Below are 26,226 nucleotides of genomic sequence, written 5' to 3'. Positions count from 1 at the left end.
GATGCATGCAAGTATTAGAGACCCCACAGAAAATGTACAAATATACTTAAACAAGTATAGAGGAGAGTTTGTCTTAAATACATGGAAAATATCTTCTGAAAACCAAGCTAACTCTTTTAGATTGGTATCCTTTTAGAACATACATTGAAAGTTAATTTTTATAAATAAGAGATATTGTCCTAATGTGTATCAAGAAATACATTTTAAAAAATAAGGAAATAGTGTGTATGGGGGGGTTCATGATGGTGGCAGAATAGGAGGACCCTAGGCTCATCTAGGGTCCTATGAATACAGCTAGATAATGATCACATCATCCTAAGGATCCCAGAAATCAACCTGAAGACGGACAGAACAAACTCTGCAACTAAATGGAGAGAAGGGGCCACATCTAAGAATATAGGAAGTGCAGAGACGTGGTTTAGGGGAGAAGAGATTCCAGGGTACTTTGTAGGAGAGAACGCCACGGTTGCAGAGAAAAGCAAAAGAGAGGAACATGTAGGAGAATGCACAAAGAGAAACTTTCCTGAAAGCCCTTGGCTTGGAAGATAAGAGGGGCTGAATTTTATGAGTTGTTGCAACCAGTGAGGCTTAATGCCTAGAGTTTTAAAAGTCTGTGGGCTTGGCTGGAATAAAGCCTGGAGGGCACTGCTCTGTTCCTGGAGAAAAGGCAGGCAAACAACTCCAAGGCTGACAGTGTGGAAACAGTGATCTGAAGAAAGCCGAGGGCACACACTCACTCTTCTTTGAGGGCTTCCCTGAGAGGCAGCATTCACAGAGATGCCTCTCCAGGACGAAGTTGCTGGCAAGTGCCTTTTCTATTCCCCACCCCTCAGCATAAACACAGAGGCACCTGCAGGGAACAGCATACCACTGACACTGGACACTGCCTAACTTCTTTAAACCAAGCCCCACCCCACTGTGCTCTGGCAGGATTGCCCTTCTCAGTCAAGTTTGTCTCAGTTCCAGTGCAGCAGGCCACTCCCCCAGAAGACCAACAAAGCTCATGCCCACACCACATCTCCTAATCAGAGAAGTCTGCAGGGCCTCAGTTCTGGTGGAGTTGACATCAGCTCCCATTTAACAAGCTGACCACTGCATACCTAGTTAAAACCCACCATGTTCAGGACAGGGACCAAACACTGCCCACAGTAGGCAAGGAAAACTTCCGTGGATGGCTTTCCTGAAGGATTAACAACCGTAACACAACGGCAGAGTGCATGCAGTACACACCGGAGACACTCCATGAAGTGCCAGACCTGGGGCTCTACATGGCCTCTTCTTTATAAGAACATTACTTTCAGGAGCAGAAGACATAACAGGCTTTTCTAGCACACAAAAGTCAGAGACTTAGACAAAATGCCAAGATATAGGAATTTATCCCAAATGGAAGAACTAGTTAAGTATGGTCAAAGATGTAAGCAAAATAGATATAGGTAACATGCCCGGTGGAGAATGTAAACAATCAAAAGGATACTACTCACTGGTCTTGAGAAAAGAACATGAGACATCAGTGAGACCCTTACTACAGAGATAAAAGGGTTACAAAAGAATCAATCAGAGATGAAGAATGCAGTAAAACAGGATTCGAAACAGGCTTAATGCAATGAATAACAGACTGGAAGAAGCAGAGGAATGAATTATTGGCATAGAAGACAAAATAATGGAAAATAATGAAGCTGAACAAAAGAAAGAAGAATTATGGGATACAATAATAGACTTAGGGAACTCAGTGACTGTCAAATGTCGTAACACTCATAGGAGTCCCTGCAGAAGAGAGAAAAGGGTCAGAAACTTTATTTCAAGAAATAATAGCAGAAAACATCCCGAATTTGGGGAGGAAACAGACACCCAAATCTAGGAGGCACAGAAAACTCCCATAACAAGCAGGGTAACACCAGACATAATGTAATTAAATTAACAAAATATAATGATAAAGAAAAAAATCTTAAAAGCAAAAAACAAAAGTAGTCCTTAACTTACAAGGGAAAATCCATAAGGCCAGCTCGAGGTTTTTCAACAGAAACTTGGCAAGCCAGAAATCAGTGGCATGGTATATTTAAAGTGCTGAATGATGAAAACCTTCAGCCATCAATATTCTATCCAGGAATACTATCATTCAGAATAGAAGGGGAGAGAAAGACTTTCCCAGATGGAGAAAAACTAAAGGAATTCATGACCACTAAAACAGTCCTACCAGAAATACTAAAGGGGACTCTGAGTACAAAGGAGAGAGCAAAAGTGACAAAAATGAGAAAGGATCAAAGAAAATCTCCAGAAACAATGACAAAAGAAGTAATAAAATGGCACTAAATGCATATCTATCAATAATTATTCTGAATGTAAATGGACTAATCCAATCAAAAGACATAGAGTGTCATAATTGATTAAAAAAAACAAGTCCCATATATATGCTGCCTACGAGAGACTCATTTTAGACTTAAAGACACCTGCAGATTGAGTGAGAGGATGGAGAAACATTTATCACACAAATGGATGTAAAAAGAAAGCTGGAATAGCAATACTTACATCAAACAAATGAGACTTTAAAACAAATACTGTAAAAAGAGACAAAGAATGGCATTATGTGCTCATAAGTGGGACAATCCAACAAGAAGATATAATTATAAATATTTATGCATCCAACATGGAAGCACTCAAATATATAAAACAATAAAAAACACAAAATAACTAATTGATAATAACACAATAATATTAGGGGACTTTAATATCCCACTTACATCAATGGACAAGTCATCTAAACAGAAAATAAACAAGGAAACAATGTCTTTGAATGACACAGTGGACCAGATGGACTTCACAGATATATTCAGAACATTCTATCCTAAAATAGTAGAGTACACAGTCTTTTCAAGTGTTCACGAGACATTCTCCAGAATAGATCACATATCAAGTCACAAATCAACAAATATAAAAAGATTGAAGTCATACCATGCATCGTTTCTGACCACAAGGATATGAAACTAGAAGTCAATCACAAGAAAAAATTTGGAAAGACTATAAATACATGGTGGTTAAACAACATACTACTAGACAATGAATGGGTCAACCAAATCAAAGAAAAATTTAAAAAATACACGGAAACAAATGAAAATGAAAAACAATGGTACAAAACATTTGGGATGCAGCAAAAGCAGTTACAAGATGGAAGTATACAGCAGTATAGGCCTACCTCATGAAACAAGAAAAATCTCAAATAACCTAACTTTACACCTAAAAGAGCTAGAAAAAAAATTAAAAAATGAAGCCTAAAGCCAGAAGAAGGAAGGAAACAATAAATATTAGAGCAGAAATAAATGATATAGAGACTAAAAAACAGTGCAACAGATCAATGAAACCAGGAGCTGGTTCTTTGGAAAAAAAAAAAAAAAAAACCCAAAACATAAAATTGATAAACCTCTAGCCAGACTAATCAAAAAGAAAAAAGAAAGTACCCAAGTAAATAAAATTATAAATGAGAAAGGAGAAATAACAACAAACACCACAGAAATAGAAATAGTTATAAGAGAATATTATGAATAACCATATACCAAAAAATTGGGTAACCTGTAAGAGAGCAAATTGAGGGTTGCTGCAGGGGAGGGTATGGGTGGGAGGATAGGTAAAATGGGTGATGGCAATTAAGGAGGACACTTTTGGGGATGAACACTGGGTGTCATGTGTAAGACATGAATCATTGGGTCCTACTCCTGAAGCCAAGACTACACTGTATGCTAAGTAACTTGAATATAAATAAAATTTAAAAAAATAATTAAAAAAAAAAGAAATGGACTGGCCCAAGAACCAGAGATGGTCTTGCTGCCACCACAGGTCTTTCAGCCACCTGACAATGTCATCTCATTTAGTAGAGAAGCCACCACTCCCTCACAACAACAACTGCGAGGAAGATGAACAGCCTTTGCCCCTGACAGCTGGCCTCAAAAGTTCCTGGGTAGAACTCCCTATGAACAGCAGCAATGGCAATGATAATGACAATGAGAAAAATAGGGGGCTAGAACATGTACCTTCCTCATCTTCTGTCTGCAGTGGAGACATGGAAAAGGCTCTTTTGCATGCACAACATGAATCAGGACAGAGTAGTTCAAGAGCCAGTTCTCACTGTGACAGCCCTTCCCCACAAGAGGATGGGCAGATTATGTTTGGTGTGCAGATATACGCCAGTAGGGCCCGTAACTCTCAGAGGAAGAGGTTGCAGAAGAAGAGAAAGAAGTTGATCCTTTGAAGAAAAGTGTAGACTGGGTGTCCAACTGGTTCAGCAGACCCGAAAACATTCCACCTAAGGAGTTCCACTTCAGACACCCCAAATGTTCCATTGCTTTAAGCATGAGGAAAAGCGGGGCCATGAAGAAAGGGGGTATTTTCTCCACAGAATTTCTTGAAAGTGTTCATTCCATCTTTCTTCCTCTCTCATGTTTTGGTTTTGGGGCTACACATCTATATCGGAAAGCGACTGAGCACACCTTCTGCCAGCACCTACTGAAGGAAAGAGAAACCCCTGGAAAAGCGTGTGACCTGTGAAGTGGTGTATTGTTACAGTAGTTTATTTGAACTTGTTACCATTGTAAGCATGACCCAACCTACCACCCTATTTTTACACATCCAAGTTCCAGCAACTCTCAAATCCAGTATTTTATTCAAACTCTGTAGAAGCATTTTACTAACCTCATTCCCTTTTGGCCTGTAAGACATTTTAGAATTTCCTAACATAATTTACTGTTATTTAAAAATTCCTAACAGAATTTACTGTTATAAAAAAATTTAAAAAGAAAAGGGCTTCTTTTCCACAAATGTCACCAGCAGATTATAATTTTGTCAACAATGCTATCATCTGATTTTAGTGCCACTAGACTTAGACCTGCATCATTTGTGGTATAAATTTTACTCTTGCAAGATAACTATCATCTCTCTCTTCAAATGAAATCAGGTTGATGTGACAGCTTAGTTGTTTTATTTTTTTTTTCAAGACAAAGGCAAGCTTCAATAAGCTTGAATTTATAGTTATTAAAAAAGAAAAAAAAATCAACCAAGACACAAGGAAAAAATATCCTGGGCAATAATTTTAAACAAACAACAACAACAAAAAAGACATGGACAAATTCCTAGAAACATATAAACTACCAAAACAGTGACAGAAGAAATAGAAAACTAGAACAGACCAATAACCAGTAAAGAAATTAAATCAGTAATCAAAAACTCCCAACAACCAAAAGTCCAGAGCCAAATGTCTTCACAGCAAAATTCTACCAAATATTTAAAGAAAATTTAATAACTATTCTTCTAAAACTATTCCAAAAAATAGAAAAGGAAGTAAAACTTCCAAATTTATTGTATGAAGCCAGTGTCATCCTACTACCAAAACTAGACAAAAATTCTACTAAAAAAGAGAACTACAGGCCAATATCCCTGATGAACGTAGATGCAAAAAATTTTAAGTTTTACTAGCAAACTAAATCCAACAATACTTTAAAAAAATTCACCACGGTCAAGTGGGATTTATTCCTAGTTTTCAAGGGTAGTTCAACATTCGCAATTGAATTAACACGACACACCAGATTAATAAAAGCAAGGATGGGGTGCCTGGGTGTCTCAGTTGGTTAAGTGTCTGACTCTTGACCTCAGCTCAGGTCTTGATCTCAGGGTTATGAGTTGTGCTCGACACTGGGTGTGAAGCCTACTTAAAAAAATGCAAGAATAAGAACCATATGATCATTTCAATAGATGCAGGAAAGTATTTGACAATAAGAACATCCATTCATGATAAAAATCCTCAACAAGGTGGGTTTAGAGGAAACATACCTCAACATAATAAAGGCCACATGTGAAAACCCACAGCTAATATGCTCAATAGGGAAAGCCTGAGATCTTTTTCTTTATGGTGAGGAACAAGACAGGGTTGTGTCTACTCTTACCACGGTTATTTAACATAGTACTGGATGTCCCAGCTGCAGCAATCAGACAGAAAAAATGGATGATAGATAGATAGATAGATAGATAGATAGATAGATAGATAGATAGATAATAGATAGAATCTAAATCAGCAAGGAAGAAGTAAAATTTTCACTATTTACAGATGACATGGTACTCTATATAGAAAACCTGAAAGATTCCATAAAAAAAAAAACCTGCCATAATTGATAAATTCAGTATTGTTGTAGGATACAAAATCAACAAACAGAAATCTGTTGCATTTCTACACACCAATAATGAAGCAGCAGAAATAAAAATTAAAATATCAATCCTGTTCACAGTTGTACCAAAAACAATAAGACACCTAGGAATAAACCTAACCAAAGAAGTAAAAAACCTTTACTATGAAAACTATTAAATGCTAATGAAAGAAATTGAAGATGACAGACAGAAATGGAATAGCATTCCATGTTCATGGATCAAAAAAGTAAATATTATTAAATTGTCTATGCTGCCCAAAGCAATCTACACATTTAATACAGTCCATTTCAAAATACCACCTGCATTTGTCATTGAGCTAGAACAAACAATCCTAAAATTTGTATGGAAACACAAAAGACCCCAAATAGCAAAAGCAACGTTGAAAAAGAAAAGCAAAGCTGGAGGCATCACAATTCCAGATTTCAAGATATATTATAAAGCTGTAGTGATCAAGACAGTATGGTGCTGGCACAAAATACAGGACAGAAAAGAAACAGAAAAGAAAATCCAGAAGTGAACCTACCACTGTGTAGTCAGTTAATCTTTGACAAGGCAAGAAAGAACATCCAATGGGAAAAACACAGTCTCTTCAACAAATAGTGTTAGAGAAAGTGGACAGCAACATACAAAATAAGAAAACTGGACTTCTTTCTTACACCGTATACACACACACACACACACACACACACACACACACACACACACAATCAAAATGGATGAAAGACCTAAATGTGAGACCTGAAACCATAAAATCTTAGAGGAGAACACAGGCAGTAACCTCTTTGATATCAGCCATAGCAACTTCTTTCTAGATTGTCTTTTGAGGGAAGGGAAACAAAAGCAAAAATAAACTACTGGGACTTGATAAAAAAAAATCTGCACAGTGAAAATACCTAGAAGACAGCCTATGGAATGGGAGAAGATGTTTGCAAATGATAAAAAGGGTTAGTATCTAAAGTATATAGAGAACTTATAAAGGTCAACACCCCAAAAAAGAACAATCCAGTTAAAAAATGGATAAAAGACAAAAAAAATGGGCAGAAGACATGAATACACATTTTTCCAAAGAAGACATACAGATGGTGAGCAGACACATGAAAAGATGCTCAACATCTGTGATCATCAGGGAAATACAAAATAAAATTATAATAAGATGTCACTTCATACGTGTCAGAATGGCTAAAATCAACAACACAAGAAACAACAGGTGTTGGTGAGGATGTGGAAAAGGGGAACTCTCTTGCACTGTTGGTTGGAATGCAAACCAGTGCACTGTGGCAAACAACATGGAGTTTCCTCAAAAAGCTAAAAATAGAACTACCCTACAATCCAGCAATTGCCCTACTAGGTATTTACTCAGAGAATACAAAAATACTAATTCAAAGGGATACATGCACCCCTATGTTTATAGCAGCCTTATCTATAATAACCAAATTATGGAAATAGCCCGTGTTCATCTACTAATGAATGGATAAAGAAGACGTGGTGTATATATATACAATGGAATATTACTCAGCCATAAGAAGAATGAAATCTTGCCATTTGTAACAACATAGATGGAGCTAGAGAATATTATACTAAGTGAAATAAGTCAGTCAGAGAAAGATAAATACCATCTGATTTTAGTCATATTTGGAATTTAAGAAAAAACAAATGAGCAAAGGTAAACGGAGAGAGGCAAACCATGAAACAGACTCTTAACTATAGATAACAAACTGATGATTAACAGAGAGGAGATGGGTGGGGGAGAGGTTAAATAGTTGACAGGGATTAAGGAGTGCACTTGCCATGATGAGCACTGGTGTTGTATGGAAATGTTAAATCAGTGTATCGTACACGTGAAACTAATATTATACTGTATGTTAACTAACTGGAATTTAAATAAAAATTTTGTCAACCATATTTTGGGTTAAGTTTTGAGTCCATGTGTATTTGAAAATTACTAAGACAAAATATAGTTAATTCCCCAAAAAGAAATAAATAAAATAAAGAATAAGGAAATGAGTGGGCTGTATCTACATATAACAAACACAAAACATTGAAAATAATGTCATTTCTACAGTGTTTGTGAATAGATAAATTTTGTTTAGCTTTTTTTTTTTTAATTTTTTTTTCAACGTTTTTTATTTATTTTTTTGGGGACAGAGAGAGACAGAGCATGAACAGGGGAGGGGCAGAGAGAGAGGGAGACACAGAATCGGAAACAGACTCCAGGCTCCGAGCCATCAGCCCAGAGCCTGACGCGGGGCTCGAACTCACAGACCGCGAGATCGTGACCTGGCTGAAGTCGGACGCTTAACTGACTGCGCCACCCAGGCGCCCAATTTTGTTTAGCTTTAATGGTCATAGTATATGAAGTGGCTAAATAAAAACATTTTTAAAACTAGATTTGCATTTGTTTTTATACTCTATTAACGACAGAATGCATTGTTTATGAAAATGTCTTTTAGAGAATAAAATTAATACATTCTGATATTTAGAAACCCTGTATTAGTAGTCTCATTTCAACCTCTATTGATCAGTTAAATGCAATTAACCTACTAATTTGTAACAAAAGTAAATTCTAGGAACAAGGGCGAAAAATGGTACATCAATAAACTTTACTTTTTTACAGGGATTCTGTAGCCCATTGTCCATATTTTTTTGTTTCAAAAAAATGTGGCTTTTTATTCAGTTTTTGAAAGAAAATTCATTATCTTCAACATTTTAGTGAATGGATAATATGCTAATTAAATGAAATATATAAAAAAGTATTTTATACTACAGTCTCTTTGTTTTCTCATTAGGAAAGCTTGTAATCTCCTTTCACCCACAGCTCGTAAATTAAATTTGGAAAAATGAATATTGTAAAATATCCCTTAACCTAGGAAATATATAATAATTAGGATGTATATGAGATTCTTTTTCAACTCGATAAATAGAAAATATTTTATTTGGAATAAAGTAGAATTTCAAGATCAAACATTATAACTAATGACATATTAAGTATAACCATTAGGACCTCACCTTGTACCATCTTTCACAAGCTATGTAATTCTAAGAAAATTAGAGTATGATATGTAAGAATTTTTTTTGGATAAAATTATAATGCAGTTGGGAAATTGTTACCATATATGAATACAAATATTTTAGTGAATTAATCATCAGGTAGTATCCACACAGACAAGAAATTAAACCTGAGCCATTTGAAAGAATTTTAAAAATACTACCGACTGGGGTTGCCTGGGTGGCTGTCAGTTAAGTGACCAACTCTTAATTTTGGTTCAGGTTATGGTCTCGTGGTTTGTGAGATTGAGCCCCATATTGGGCTCTCTCAAAAATAAATAAATAAACATATTTTGAAAAAAAAATACCACCATCTTAGAGATTTGTGAGCAATTACAGTTCTGCAAAATAATTTTTAAATTTGTTGTGTTGTTTTAGTGTTCCATTAGACCTTTATCCAATTTAATGTGTATAACTTTCAGAGTTAATATTTTTATCTTTTTTTAGATTTATTTTTCTTTCTTTTTTTAAGAAAATTTTTAATGTTTAATTTATTTTTGAGAGAGACAAACAAGTGGGGGAGGGGCAGAGAGAGAAGGGGACAGAGGATCCAGAGAAGGCTCCTTGCTGAGAGCAGCAGGCCGATATAGGGCTGAAATTCACAAATCAGGAGATCATGACCTGAGCTGAAGTCGGACACTCAACGAACTGAGTCACCCAGGTGCCCCTAGAATTTTTTTAGTTAAATATCTACTTATGATAATATATGGATCCCACAGAGTGATAGGCAATGTGAGGTTAAAATCTCTTTCTGTAAAAAACAGATGCCTCACGTGATAAGGCCAGGATTTAAGTAGAAATGAGCCACCTGTTTTCCTGAAGTAAGATAAAAACAATGTCCTCCCAAAAACCTCTCTAAGAACATAAAAGAAAAACTAAAGGTCATTTTTGTAGACCTTCAGTTTTGATGTTTTTCTTAGTTGAAGTTGTAGAAGAACAGAAAGAAAGTGAAATAATTCCATTATCTTTTTCCTTGTCTCTTATTTCTTCTTACCCTCCTTATGAGAAGTTCAATTGAAAACCATTTTGTATGTAAAGGAGACCAGCACAGATTTTATGTAGGTGTCTGTCTTTCGTAGTTAGAACCTTCTAAACTGTAGCCTCTGTTTTTGAATTTGGTTATTCATTACAACACTGCCTACAATGTCAAAGAAGCAAAATTAGAATCAATTTATATATATATATTATATATATTATATATATATAAATTTATGTATATAAATATATAATATATAATATATATATAAATTTATGTATATAAATATATAATATATATAATATATATAATATATATATAAATTTATATATATAAATAAATATATATATATTTAAATGGGGGTTATGGGAAGGAAAACCAGAAGAGCTTTTCAGTGAACAAATTTAAGTGAACTGCTTCTGTTTGAAAACAAACAAAACAGTTACTAAAAATTGAAAACTCAGAGAAATGAATCTTTTTTATATGTTAAGATGGAAAAAGACAATGTTGTATAACAGCAGGATTTTTAGAACCTCATCAGAAGGTAAATAACAGAGTGTCTCAGAAACTGGGACATGTGTTGAAGTTTTGTGAGAGACAGGACACCTAGAGTGTAGATGCATTGAACTGGCAGTGCTAATCCAGTGGCTTTTGTCCCTTCCATTTTCGATAAAGAAATTATTAGGAGAAGGAAAATTGGGAAATACAATCAAGGACGTGTCTCACTTTAATACTATGCCAGTCTTCACAAAATAATAGTATATTAACTTTGGGAAAGGTCTTAGGCATCATAAAAACTAAAACTCTCATTTTATCATGATATAAGTGTGCAGTATATCCAAGGCATAGTAAATAATGTAGTTAAGTGTACATCCAGGTCATAGGACTTCATGTTCATGGAGTAGTAATTTACACATCTGTACATTTATATTTATACTGAGATTATACGAAAGATCTGAACCTTTTCTGTTTATTTTAGAGAGAAGAAAGAGTGTGGGAGGGGAAGACAGAGTCCCAAGGAGGCTCTGTGCTGTCAGCACAGAGCCCAATGTGGGTTCAAACTCATGAAATGTGAGATCATGACCTGAGCCCATAACAAGAGTCAGAAGCTTAAGGGACTGAGCCACCCAGGCACCCCAAGGTCTGAACCTTTCTTGTTTACATTTCCAGAGTACCAACAAAAACTTGGAAATTTAAATAACAGCAGTTTGCTTAGTCCCAAAAGGAAAATAGGTTGAAAAAAAAGGTGTGGACAGGGTAAATGGTTTACCTAGACACAGTTAACTTTAAAGTGTGAAGTCATTTTTAAAATAATCATTTATTGTCTATATAAATATAGGGTTAAAGGTATCATCTCCGTTAGTCCTGAGGAATCATGGCAAGCTAACTATAAATTCCTGTAAGTCATTACTTACTTTAACAGAAATTTGTTTTCATCATGACGAGCCAACTTTAACACCAATGAAATGCAACAGTCCATATTCACAGAAGGACATACAATTCAACAGTATTTGTTGGGAGAAAGTCCTCCATGGATTTCTTGTATTTCTGCACACCTTGAGAGCAGAGGCACCGAATGCCCTTGTCCTGGGCCATCTTTGCAAAGACGTACAGCAAATAGCCTAGGAAGGTGGAGATATCTTGGATGTCCATTCCAATATAATAAAAATAATATCTCCTTCCAAGGCAAAGGTAGGCAAGTTTTTGCCCATTCTAAGAGTCAGGTTTCCTAATCTTGGGTTTCCCCTTTTGTGATGTAATCCACTGCATATTCCGGTATTCTTTTCACCTGATACTTTCCTTATCATCTAGTCAGAATTTGGGCTCAAGTAACAAGCATAAATAATATATAATAATCTTGCCTCCTTCCCAGAGGCAGCTCATATAAAATGACTGACTAATGAAGGGATACTAATGCTCAACTCAAAATTGGGACGGCTCTGAAGGCCATCCCAGTTTCAGACTTCGCCACTAGTTTTGGTGATGTTTTGTTGTGGTTGCATAACAATCCTCCTTTTCTTCCTCTTTCTCATTAATAAACTTCCTGCAAGTAGATATTAGTGTAAATCTGTTTCCTGAATAGTCCAACCAACAACAGTTATCATTGTGTGTAGAATGTTATCTTCTTGAGAAAGGGCCTGTCTCTTCCTTATTTATTTGTTGTTTTTGTTGTTGTTATTATACCTATATCAGGTATCCCAATAATAGCTGTTCACTAAGTACTTGATTGAACTCATGGAATGGAGAAGTTCACCTTGCATTTTTATTGTTAGCATCCAAGAAAAAATGTAGAATATTATACTAGGAGCATCCTCCTAACCAAGTATTGAATATGAGGTGATAAATATATTTTAGAATCCAGAATCAATTACAAAAAACCCCTATTATTCAAAAGAAGAGTCAAAGGGATAGTATCATTTGAATTTCATCTAGAAAAAGTTGACTGATTACTAACAAATCTCATCTTTCCTAGCTAAAAGGAAATAAAATTTATTTGTCTAACATAAATTAAAAGAAGGTAATGCAGAAATAAATTCAGAGAAAGGAAGGGAAAATGTTTGTTCACCATCACTTTTACTTATATGAATGAGACTGATGGTTTAAACAGCAAAACTGAGGGTAGCATTTATACATATAAAGCCAAATAAGAATGGTTCCAATATTTCCTATTGGTCAGGAATAGTGTAAGTTTCCTCTTAAAAAGCAATCTTGAAAAATTACTCTTGGAATTTTAAGAAATTTAAAAGTTTTTTTTTTTTTTTTTAATGTTTATTTATTTTTGAGACAGAGACAGAGCATGAATGGGGGAGGGGCAGAGAGAGAGGGAGACACAGAATTGGAAGCAGGCTCCAGGCTCTGAGCCATCAGCCCAGAGCCCGACGCGGGGCTCGAACTCACAGACTGTGAGATCGTGACCTGAGCTGAAGTCGGACGCTTAACCGACTGAGCCACCCAGGCGCCCCATGAATTTTAAGAAATTTAAAAACAATAGCTTAGCCTAAGATACCCCAAAATGCTCCAAGAAAACAGATGTTTTGGCAATAATTTACCGGTAGGAATTGAAAAATAAGCTAAGAATACAGTAGATAACTAATCATAGCAAAAACTCTAAGTATATTCCAACAATAACCACCACCTACCTACTGATATTTTCTCATTACTCTTTCAAGCACCAGGAAGCTTTAGATAACTGATGCTATATTGTAAAATGTGTTTTCAGTTTGATAAAAAGCTACTAGATTATAAACAACTGTGTGCTCTTGGGCATATTGAATGTTTGTTGAATGTCAACAGGTGTACTTATTTCTTGTTTGGGTTTCGCAGTAAATGATGGATCATGGCCTTCCATTAAAGAGAAACCTTAATCTTTCAGTTTATATATCATCTATTTTCCCAGCTGAGTCTTTCTTTCAGTCATTGGCTCTTAACATCCAGAAAACAGCTTTGTGAATCTGATGTATGTTTTTTTTTTTTCCCCCCTCTCAGTGTTTTTTCCAGATACATTTTTTTTTTTCTCTTGAAATGTCATCCCTAGAGAAAACATTTTGGAAAAAAAGTCATAGTTATTTGAAATGGTTATTATCTAATTATTATCCTGTTCATTTTATATCTATTTTATTATTTATTAGATACTGATTTATTAATTGGTGATATTGTATGACTCTACTCACATTTTCATGTATTTATTTTATAATATGAAAACAAAAATAATATTTAAGTTTGAAAAAAATCTTCTTCTCCCCTAATGTGATATTCCTTTTTTGTGGCATCTAAAATTTTTGGATTTGCTTTTTTTTCCTATTGTAAGTAGCAAAAGTATAGCATAAAAGCATGATGCCAGTAGCAAAATGAGACCCTTAAGTACTCTAAACAAGTGTATGATACTTGGTCCTTTGCTGTTTTTTTTTTTCACTGTTTCTCATTGTAGGTGCTGTTGGAATTATAGTTGTGTGAACTCTTAGTTGTGCAGAATATCTCAACAAGTTCTAGGGTGTTAGCATCCTGAGCCCTAGGCAGTACATGCCTGAAGCATCCCCTAGTCATTATGACAACTCGAAGTGTCTTCCACATAGTTCTAGTTACCTCCCAGGGGAATAGCACTGCCCCATTTTCTTACTCTGCTTCTGCTTCTAATTTTTATTACTAGTTATAGCAAAGGTAGTATAGCAATTTCTTCTGTTTATTGTGTTCCCCTCAACTTTCCACTCTTACCTTTCTAAACAAGTTAATGCTTTTAAAGGACAGAGCTCCTGTGCTCAAAATCTTTCACTGGTATCTGTATGAATTTTCTAGGGCTGTTACAACAAATTAGCACAGACTTGGTGGATTAACACAATATTAATCAATCCTCTCATAATTCTGGATGCCAGAAATATAAAACTGGGGAATTGTCAGGGCCAGTTCCTTCTGGACGCTCTAAGGGAAAAACTGCTCTGTGCCTTTCTCCTACTTTTTCATGAGTGACAACAATCCTTGGCACTCCTTGGCTTATAGACACATCACTCCAATCTCTGCCTCTGTCTTCACAACACCTTCTCTGTGTTTCTTTGTGTTCTTCTCTGTCTCTTATAAGGACACTCTCACTAGATTTAGTATCCACCCTAATCCAGTATGCTGTCATCTTGTTCGTCACATTAATTACACCTGCAAAGACCTTCTATTCAAATAAGGTCACATTCTGAAGTTCCAGAAGGGCATTAATTTGGGGAGACATCAGTCAACTCACTATAACACTTATTGTTTTTAAGTTGAAGTCCACATTTCTCATCATGGTTTAGGAGGCCCGACATGATCAGGAATTGCTTTGCTTTTCCAGACTTTTGTCTTCCCAATCTCTGCTCTTAGTGGACTCTGAGTTCTGGTAAGACTTATTTTAGTTACAGTGTTCCTCTTCTGGAACTGAGGTCTCAGATTAAAAATAATTTTCTTAATGATTCTGTAAGACTGTTTAGAGCAATCGTCCCTCTGTTACATTTCCACAGAGCATATCGCCATAGCATGCTCATTGCTGGGCATATGTCAAACACTAGAATATAACAGCAAATGAACTGGATTTGAGTCCACAAGATTCATGGCAAAAAATATATCTCCATGTGTCTATAGACCATTACATATGTACTGTGCAAATTAGCTAATTAACTGATTAATATTAGTTTTAGTTGTCCTTCTTAAATGGCATGGAAAGTTTTCACCAATTTATTTGTACATGATTATGAAGAGCAGTTGCTGTAATAATTCTATATTGAAATACTTGTTTGGTGCCTTTACTATTGACTTAGAATGTCTTTTTGGGGAACATTTTATTTATCCAGAATTAGCACTCTATGTTCAAGAATTGCCCATAAAAATTAGACCTACTATGGACTAACATTGTCCTTACCTTACAAATATTAATCCTGCTTAAAATAAGCTTTAACCCTAAAAATTAAATAGCTTCAAACATCAGCTATATTTGCAGCCACCTTTACGAAGCAGTGGAAATTGACTAATCCAACTTGGATTTGGATATAAATTTAGAAACAGGTTTTTGTTTAACCCAAAATATTTCTATTTCCAAAGAATCGCCTCAAATCCCCAGATCAAACCTTGGAATAGCCAGCAGATTTGATGATCCTATAAATGAGAAAAACTAGAGAGAAATTCTAAGTTTGAGTGATCCTTAGTATAAATTTAAATTTGACTTTTTCTATCAGGATGATGCTTATATTTTAGGCTCAGTCCAGCATTTTGTGAAAAGTTGTCCTTAATGAGATATCAGAAATACATGCTTTGTATTTTAGTGATGACATCACAGAGATTTAAAGGACTACTGATGATGGATCTCTGAATACACATAAGGGTTCACTTAAATAATACATATTTTAGAGATCTAGGTGCTATGAGCATAGTGTTTTTTAATATTTATTGGGTGAATTTATATCAGTATTCAAGATGAAAGTTTTATTTACACTTTTGTTTTAGTTAAAAGAAGGTAAAAATGTGTGCTTTTCTGGTTTTGATCTTAAGAAATTGATTGAGTCCATTACTATATATTTTGAATGAGCTAGTCAAGCTTTTACGTATTTGACAGTTGTTCGGAATACGCTTATAAATAAAAGTATTAAAACAACTTTAATGTGTGTTGGGTTAATTTGAATCCAGTAAGAATTGTAGAAAGGAACACAAAGTGTACAATAAATTCTATTTTTTGAAATACATTCCTTGTATTTCCTGACATGTCTTTCTTTGGAGGAGAGAAGAGGGCTGCCATAATAAAGTACCAAAGACTGGAGAGCTTAAAACAAAAGAAATGTGTCCTCTCACAGTTCTAGAGGTTACAGGTCTGAAATAAAAATGATGACAGCGCCAAACCTGTAGAGAAATAGCCTTCTCTGACTCTTCCAGCTTCTGGTGGGCCCAGAGTTTCCTTGGTTTGCGGCAGCATATTTCTAATTTTATCTCCATTCTCACATGGTCATCATTCCCAGTGGCAGTGTCCAAATTTTCCTCTTTTATGAGGACACCAGTCACATTGGACTGAGGTCCACTTTAGTCCTCTAGAATGATCTCGTCTTAACCTAATTATATCTGCAAAGACCCTATTTCCAAATAAGGACACATTCACAGGTAGCAGGGGTTAGAATTTCACCATATCTTGTAACCAGGTGATGGGAGGGCATGGTCAACCCAGGACAGGATGTAAGGCAAAGCAGTGATAACAATTTTAGTGCTTCTGCTTTAATTAGTTATTTTAGGTGCTCGATAAATACTAATAATAGCTATTATTATTACTAATATATTACTACCATTATTACTATTATTACTAATAGCTGTTATTATTACTAACATTATTATTACTAATATTGTTACATACATAGCACTTATGATGTACCAGGCTCTGGTTTAAATGCATTGCAAATATTCGGGTGCCTGGGTGGCTCAGTTTAAGTTGGTTTAGTGTCCAACTTCAGCTCAGGTCGTGACCTCACAGTTTGTGGGTCCGAGCCCTGTGTCAGGCTCTGTGCTGACAAGCTGGAGCCTGGAGCCTGCTTTGGATTCTCTGTTTCCCTCTCTCTCTCTGCTCCTCCCCCACACATGCTCTATCTCTCTTTCCCTCAAAAATAAACATTTAAAAAAATTTAAATGCATCATAAATATTAACTTATTTATTACACTTAAATGAGAATCCATGAGTCTTACCCCAAACTGATAATATATTGATGAGCAATTTCTGTTTGAGAGTTTCAGGAGACATTCTTAAAATTAGACATTTTACTTTTGTAATTTTATCCTTTTTTTTTTTTTTTAAGTATGTCCTTCATCCTAAAAATCTTTAATGCCTATCAAGTTTTGGCTTGCAAAAAATACTGGTAGTTTACAAATTTCTCATTAGGTTTATGTAAACTTTTTTTGTTTGTTCATTATTAGAGATTGAACCAGTTCCAGATACCATTACCAATGAAACTAGGTCTGCCATAGCAGCTGAAGGCAACCATTTATTACATACACTTCATTTAAGTCTCTTATTAATGGTGACATCTGTTTAAGTCTTAATTACCACATTACCACAACTGGTCCCTTGTCACATTTCCCCTAATTTACTGTAGCATAAACACAAAAGTGAAAAATACACTCCAAGGTAATTATAAGGTTGTTTAGAAATGAGGTGCATATCAAGAATAATTTGCTGTATCTTAGACACATGCTAGTTACTTCTGAAAAACTTTTTTGCCTTTTGACAAAAAAATTTAAAACACTAAATTATAAAAAGTCTTTCAATTTTACTCATAAAACTAAAAGTATGTATTAATACCCAATTGTGGGAAATGATTTAAATGTACTTATAGGTAATGTAATTAATAAGATATTTTCCTTACCGTGTGTTAGAGATAAATAACATTTTGAATTTTGTAACATCCTAAGGAAAGAATAAAAAGTTATTAATTTTTGTAATAATTATTCATTCATCATTTTCAGTATCAATACATTTCTATAAAATATTATTGTAATAGTGACTTCCTCAGTAATGCTTCCTTAATGATAATTAAATAGTGTCATTAATAGTCCTTTACTGCAAGTTTGCTGTATGTATTTTTGTAGGCTTTATAATATACGAGTTTATTAATACCAATGACATTTTCTTTAGTGACTAGATTGTTTATATTCTATGGAAATGGAAAACTGAGTGGGAAATTCCAGTAGCAATCACTGATTCTATCTGTAACATGCAGTGATAATAACAAATAATGTGCTTAAACTATTCAATTTATTTTTTTCTCAATAAGCCTGTAGGTATTATTATTATCTTCTTTTTTTAAACTTATGTATGTAGGTATGTATTTATGTAGACTGCATGCATGAGCAGAAGAGGGGCAGAGAGAGAGGGAGAGAGAGAAAATCCCCAGCAGGCTCTGCACTGTTAGCCTGATGCAGAGCTCAAACTCAGAAACTGTGAGGTTATGACCTGAGCCAAAACCAAGAGTTGGAAGCTCAACTGACCAATCCACCCAAGCGCCCCATACCGTTACCTTCTTGGAGGCAATGAGACTCTGTACATAATTTTCTAAGTCATACCACATGTAGGTGGTGGAGCTGGGATAATATCCAGGATATCTGATCCCAGGATATATCCTCTTAAGTATTATGGTATCCTGTCTATCATAATGGTTCTGCTCCTAAATAATAATTATGTGGCTACCAAACACTCATCTCTGAGCCTATAACTAAATGATTTAATAAAGAAGTGAAAGTTGGTGCCCTTTCCTTTAGGGAAAAGAGGACATGTATAAGTGAAACTATTAAAATTAATTATATAAGCAGTTTATATGAAAATATGTTAATATTTTTGGTCTGAAAATGTATTTAAGGAAGTAGGCTAAACTAGGGTTAGGTTTTCATTGAATTGGAACTAGAAAGACATACAAAAAAAAAAAAGAAGCAAAAGAAAGACATTCTGGATGGGCAAAAGGGCAGGTCAGAACTGAAAAGAATGAGGACAAGCAGTTGAAAATTTCACTGAATAAAAGGTGCTCTTTTAAAGAGGATCGACTCTATTTTAAGTAATGCATTTGTGACTCTTCAATTTTGAAGTATAGGAAGTCCAACAACAGAAAACAAATATTAGAGTAACTATACTTATGATGCTTCAGCTGTTTTGGGAAAGCAATTCAAAGTATCAAAATTTTGAGTTCTTTGGAGACTAAAAGAAGTTAATAAATTGTCAGTTGACTTATGCATGAAATTTATTAGAGTTTACAAATAGCAAATTTTTAACAAACACCTGTAAAATGGGCTTAGTAGAAAATTACTATCATTACATAATTCTCTTTTATGGGCTTCCCATAGAAGACCAGAGCATGTGTAGTGAATTGAAATTTATAAACAAGTATATTTTCCTAAATTTACATGTATTGATCAGTAGGGCTAGATTTTGCGGAGTCAAACCTCAGTTTCTTTGTAAATAAAGATTAATTTCTCATTTACACAAATCACTTCCAAGCAATGACTCAAAGATCCACTGTTTTTTATCTTATGGCTCCACCATTTCTACACATGGTTCCACTGTTTCTTGGAGGGTAAGAGGATTTGTGCAATCCACACTTAAAGGACTTAGCTGTGATTCATATCACACCCGCTCAAAGCCATCTCACCAAAATTAGTTATGTAACTAATGACTAAACTAGACCTAACTAGAAGGGATCTGATAAGTTAGAGAGTACGTGGCTACTGAGGGATCAATACTGTCTCTGCTACATCATAGAATGCTATTTCTACAGGATGTTAATAAAGGCTAATCAGCACATAATCGCTTTCATGAAAAAATGTATTTGGAGTAAGTGCTTAAAAATTAAGTAGTTTCTGTATGTTGAGTCTACTTAATACATTTAATATGCTGACAAATATTGGTAATGTTTATAAGAAAGCATATAATATGAAGCATTTCTCAAACTTACTGTACTGCACACTGTTTTGGTAGCAGGATATAGTGACTGTACTGGGATGAGTCTGTACTCTCCAGGTGTTGGGGGGCAAGAAATAAGTGGGTATTATCTGTGAAATAGATGTGGGTCATCTAGGAAAGACTTCAACAGTATGAGTTCATGTGATGTGGACCATAGATGAATCAAGGGCTTAGGAAATGGAATGTTTCATCCATAACATGAAAGTCACAAGTGAAAGGTCCCCAGGAACGAAAATCTCTAAAGAACACACACAAAGAAATACTTATGAGAGAAAAATCACTTTGAACCATCTCCCAGACCCAAAGAGCATGAAATCTACCCAACCAAATCAGAAGCACTCGATGACCTTACCACTCTTTTTTTTTTTTTCCTCCTCTTCCCATAATGCTCAAAAACACAGTTAGAAATTAAGGAAACAAGTGAAATAGAGAGCAGAAGCCAATTCCACTTCCTTTCCCTAATTAAGACAGCTGCCAATTACAACTCTGGGCATTCAGAAGAGGGAGGGGAAATCTAAACTTCAACTGACTGTTGAAGCAGGTTGATTAATATGTTGGATTTATTATTTAGTCCAGACTTTGTGTTATGACTTAAAGTGATTGTAGGACAATTTATTACCCAAGAATGAACAGAAAAGTTAATTATGTGCCCAATTTTTCATGGAATCATTATGCTGAATGTATAAATATCAAAGGGAGGGAAGTATATTAGTTGCATGGGTTGCCAAAACAAAGTGCCACAGACTGGATGGCTTATTAAACAACAGAAATTTGTGTTTTCAGATTCTAGAATTTTAAATTGAAGGTCAAGGTGTTCTATTCAGGTCTTTTTGGCATGTGGGTGAATGTCTTCTCACTGTGTCTTCAGATAGCCTTTCCTCTGCATGCATCTTTTTGTGTCATAATTTTCTTTTCTTATAAAGACTCCCATCATATTGGATTAGAGCCTACCCTAAGACTCATTTTTACTTAGTTACCTCTTTAAAGACCCTGTCTGTAAATACAGCCATATTCTGAGGTAGTGGAGTTAGAACCTGAACATACGAATTTTGAGGACACACAACTCAGCCCGTAACAGGGAAAAAGTTGCAATTTTATCATAAGTCATATTCAGTGCATCTGTTACCTATTGGTAAATTTTCAGATATTAAATGACTTTTCATTTCCTGAAATAAACTCAGATTGACCATTGAATATGACTCTTATGATATATTCCTGGATTTTAGTACAATTTTTTAAAATCTATATTCTCAAGACAGATTATGTCAGTATATTTAGTAGGGTTTGTAATCTACATTATGCTGGCAAATCTGTGGCAACAAATAAAATCTACAAGGAAATGTATTATTTTCATAGGAAAATTTGCATTTAAACTTAAATAGCTAACATAAAACATTGAAAACTGATTACGTATTTACCATTTTAAAAGCTTCTAAGAATATGTGATTGGTCATATATGCTAATTATTAATATTCACTGCTACAACATCCCTAAAAATCTTAGTGGTTAAAAAGTTTGCATCCATCAAAGTAAATCCACTGGTGTTCTGGTTGATGAGTCTCTGGTGGTTCCTCTGCAGGAGTTAGCTCAAAGATGCAGGCTCATTCATTCTGTAGCCCAGATACTGTCAAGCATTCAGAGAGCAGGAAAAGAGAGTATGTGGGGAAGGCACATCCACTCTAAATTGTCTCAGTAGTAACACATCTGCTCAGCTCACATTCCAAGTACAAGACAGAGAGTCACATCTTCATGTAAAGGGCTGATTATAGTAGTTCAGCTGTGCATCTAAGAGAAGGAGACAAGTTTCATAAGTGTTTACTTGGGTTTAGAGTTGAGTTTTAGCCAAACTCTACAAACTATTAATTACAGTGTTATCTAAATAATCCCAAGCCAGGAAACCAAAGCAAAACAAAAGTGGGTGAAAACAAAAAAACAAAAACAACAAAAACAAAAAACCTGTAGACTTCAGAGTCATTCAGACAAGAATTAATTGTAACTTGATTTTAATAATCATGACTTCTCTAGCATAGACGTTAAAAAAAAAACAACAACGATAAAACCCAAAAGTATATCCCAGATATTTCATGTTGCATTTTCATGTGGGCATTATCTTGGTCCAGAAAACAACCTTTGGAATACATATGAAATCAAAATTAGAAATTTTTCATTAATATATAGTTATAACATGCACCTTTTAATTTTTAACATTTAGGAAAAGGGTGTGGTGGCATGATAGAAAGTGTGTCAGTTTTAGAAAGTCTCTAAATTTCTGCTCTGTCATTTTTCCATTCTGACATCAGGCAGGTCATTTATGCTTACTTTGCATAGGCTTCCTCAACAATAAAAATGGAGATAACTATAAGAACATTACTAGGCTTATCTGTGATTTAAGTGTCAGAGTATTTGAATTGTACCAGGTCAGTGGGATTATTCCATGGCCACCCACATGAAATAGGGTTGTTGTTTATTTTGTTTTGTTTTGTTTTTAACCATCATTAACATCTTTAACATGCTATCAAATAATTCAATTTCAATGTCTTCCTACTTTATAGTCACCAAGGTTTGGATATAGAAAGTATTATAAATTCATACTTTAGAGATAATTACATCACCCCCTGCTTCTTTCAAAATACATCACAATGACAGACAAATATTGAAGAAACAAAAAATATTTACACAGCCCCAAAACACGATAGACACCTCTGAGGACCAGAAATTGGATAAAAACACAACCCAGCAATTAGAGTTGATGGTAGTGGCCTACTGGGCTCTGGGAAAGAGAAAGTTTTAGGCACTTGGGAATTCAAGGTAATAGGAACTAAAAGCAATTCTTATCATTTTGGAGAATGAAGTCAGGTTTACTGCTAGAAAATAAGGCTTGAGGCAGAGTTTTCCTGACCTGAAGGAAGGTCCAAAGGTCACCACCCTGTCAGTGTGGAGAATGTTCCTGGACTGAGAGGTGGGACTAACAGGGGAACTGGAAGGAGGACTAACAGAGCTTCCCGATCAGGTTTGTGACCAAACCTCCCTCTGGAGAGCGTCTAGATCAACCATATTTCTAAAATCATTCTTGGATAGAATCTTCAATCTGTAGGATGAATACTAATTTTAGATTTGAAGAAAACAATGTGTTAGTTAGAAGTGACTATAGAACATCTAGATAGGGAAGGTTAGAGAGAGTAACAAAGAAAAAGAAAGGGAGAGAGAGAGGGACAAGGAGAGGGAAACACCTTCTCAAGAGTCTGCAAAACAAAATTCCAAAACAAATGAGGCAAGTAGATAATTAGTTGGTTTATTAATTCCAAGTAATTAAAAAAAATAATGGGTTTTTAAAAATTAATGTGTTTATTTTCTGAAAATAGATAAAATAATAAGCATGAAACAGAAGCAGGCATTATAAAACAGAAGCAGTTAGGTGTAGGAAAAAACTCAAAGAATTACTAGAAATAAAAAAAAATTAGAATTATTTAATTAGTAAACAGGAAAAAAGAAAAAAAAAACCTTAACCAATAGGATAAATACTATAGAGAGGACAGTTTAAGAGGTAGATGTGGTTAGTACAGCAATAAGAAATTTTCTCAGAAAAAAGCTTGTAGAGATGTGATATGAAACGGAAGTGAAGACCCATGATACTTTAATGTATTGAAAATAAAATCAAGAACAGTGTAAAAGAGCAAGTGAAGAAATAAAGCAGTCCAGAATTGATAAGCGGCCTGAATTTTTAAAACTGCAGTCACTTTGGGGTCTTCAAGGTGAAATGTACAAAAGTCTCCAAGTAAGATACATGAAAGTGAATCCATATCTACTTACATCACTGTGAAAAAAAAAATGTGGTAAATAAAACAAAGTAATAATGATAAGCTACCTGAGAGAAAAGACCTGTAAATTACAAAGGAACAGTGTACTCTTATAGTCAGAGTCAGTCTTTTGAGAAGTAAAAACTACTGCTAATCACTAATTGCTTTTATGCTATTTTTCAATTTCCATATTTTCTGAATTTTCTGAAACTATGTTCTCATTTTTAGACTATTTGTATTGTGGTGAGGATACTTAAATCTATTCAAACATTTTTAATTTTCAATTTTTTTTTCTCCCACTCTTGACTAATAACATCTTATTAAGCTATAATTAAGTTTTAAGTTCAGAATGTTCCTAAAAATGATATTAAAAAAGATAAATAATAACACTTCTGAAAGGTCCCATGCCTCTTCAGGAAGACTTCATTCAAAGTATTCCACCCACAGTCCCTACTTTATTTGTAAATGAAGTTACTGGGATAATGGAGAGTGTGGTGAAGGAGGTGGGGATAGGGTTGCTTGGAGTCTTAGCTCAGATGGTCTCATCAGACCCTACTCTCCTGTTTCTATTGGATTGATTCTTGGCTGCCCCTTCTTCACTTCCACCTAGCAACTGTTGGCTGCCCTTGCCAAGGAGAAAACCAGTTCTTTCAGAGGTGAAGGAGGGAAAATGGGAGGCATACATAGCATTTAAACTTCACCTTCAACACCCCAGTGTAGGCCTTAGCATAGGTGCCTGGAGAGTTGGGTGTGTGCCCAGCAGCATATTAAAGAGGGGACAGTGGCCAATCCCAGCTTGAGTTGTTAACTTAGTGGCACATTTAGCCAAGGCATCTTGCCTACTCCGTCCAGGTATAGAACATGTTGCAGCCGGCTGGGGAATTCAGTCTTTTGGGAACCACCTGTCCACTGTGGGTTAGGGCAGTAGGACCCTGGGAAGAGGAGGTTGATTTCCTTGTCCTTGAATAGGTCTCCACTTTTTCATTATGCTTGGGCCCTACAAATTATATAACTAGCCTTGTGTTCAATGAGTACAACAACATCACTTGTTGGCTGGAAGTGACTGAAATAATCATTTTAAAATAACCCAACCTCGGGGCGCCTGGGTGGCTCAGTCGGTTAAGCGTCCGACTTCGGCTCAGGTCACGATCTCGCGGTCCGCGAGTTCGAGCCCCGCATCAGGCTCTGGGCTGATGGCTCAGAGCCTGGAGCCTGCTTCCGATTCTGTGTTTCCCTCTCTCTCTGCCCCGCCCCCGTTCATCCTGTGTCTCTCTGTCTCAAAAATAAATAAACGTTAAAAAAAATTAAAATAAAATAAAATAACCCAACCTCCTTGTCTTTAAGTGAGATAATTCTGAAGCATGTGTTTTGCTCCATTTCTCTGAGGGCCCCCACCCAATGAAGCATATTGTTGCTGACTTAATAACAAACCTTCTATTGTTGTTCAAAGTTTATTTTACAGTGATATCCCTAAAACTTTGATAATAAGTTATCACCTCTATCTTACTACCACACTTTGATAGAATATTGTATTTACAAGATGTTTGACTTGATAAAACACACCACATATTTGAACTCCAAGACATTTTGATGTTGGGAAAAATGAAGAGATTATTAAAAACTGGGACTGTCATTAAAAATTTGGTAACTCTGCAAACATGTATATACAATTTTTAAAAAGGTAGTTATAAACATCAATTGCTGCTGGCAAAGTAGGGTATTGGTGTCTTTGCCTCATATAATAGGCTATATCTGAATCTTTGAACCACAAGATGCCAAATTTACTATAGAAATATAATATAAAAGTATTGTATACTTCTTTATTTTTTAAATGTTTATTTATTTTGAGAGAGAGGAAGAGAGAGTGTGAGTACAAGACAGGCAGAGAGAGACGGAGAGAAAGAACCTCAAGCAGGCTCAGCACTGTCTGTGCTGAGCCCAAGGCAGAGCTTGATCCCATGAACCATGAGATCATGACCTGAGCATAAATCACGAGTTGTTTGCTTAACCAACTGACCCACCCAGGAGCCCCTTGTATACTTATTTTAAACTTGGATAAACCAAGTTCCTTTTTAACATTAAATACCTGAAAATTGAAATTATTACAATAAAGATAAGATGAATTAATATGCTGAAATTTCTTTCTTTTGTTACATATTAATTGACAAAAATCCATATACCATTCACAAATGACTTATTTGTTTTGAGCAAAGAGATCAAAAAGAACAAGAATATTTTTTAAAAATCCTATGTTTTGTCTGGTTTACAATCTTGAAAATATT

The 26,226-nt window shown here is 35.2% G+C and overlaps 1 protein-coding gene and 1 pseudogene across 3 annotated transcripts in view; both read left to right on the top strand.

Moving 5' to 3' along the window:
• The window catches only part of GALNTL6 (polypeptide N-acetylgalactosaminyltransferase like 6), a 1,197,302-nt gene that overhangs the window by 176,793 nt on the left and 994,283 nt on the right, over positions 1–26,226 (top strand). The gene's annotated exons all lie outside the window — the stretch shown is intronic.
• LOC128776525 (BCL2/adenovirus E1B 19 kDa protein-interacting protein 3-like) lies at positions 3,629–8,086 on the top strand (annotated as a pseudogene).

The sequence above is a fragment of the Panthera pardus genome, unplaced genomic scaffold (genome assembly GCF_024362965.1).
Source record: "Panthera pardus isolate Hobbes unplaced genomic scaffold, ASM2436296v1 HiC_scaffold_13, whole genome shotgun sequence".
Lineage (NCBI taxonomy): Eukaryota > Metazoa > Chordata > Mammalia > Carnivora > Felidae > Panthera > Panthera pardus.
Note: the sequence above shows the minus strand (reverse complement) of the source record. Positions and strands in the feature narration are given on the sequence as shown.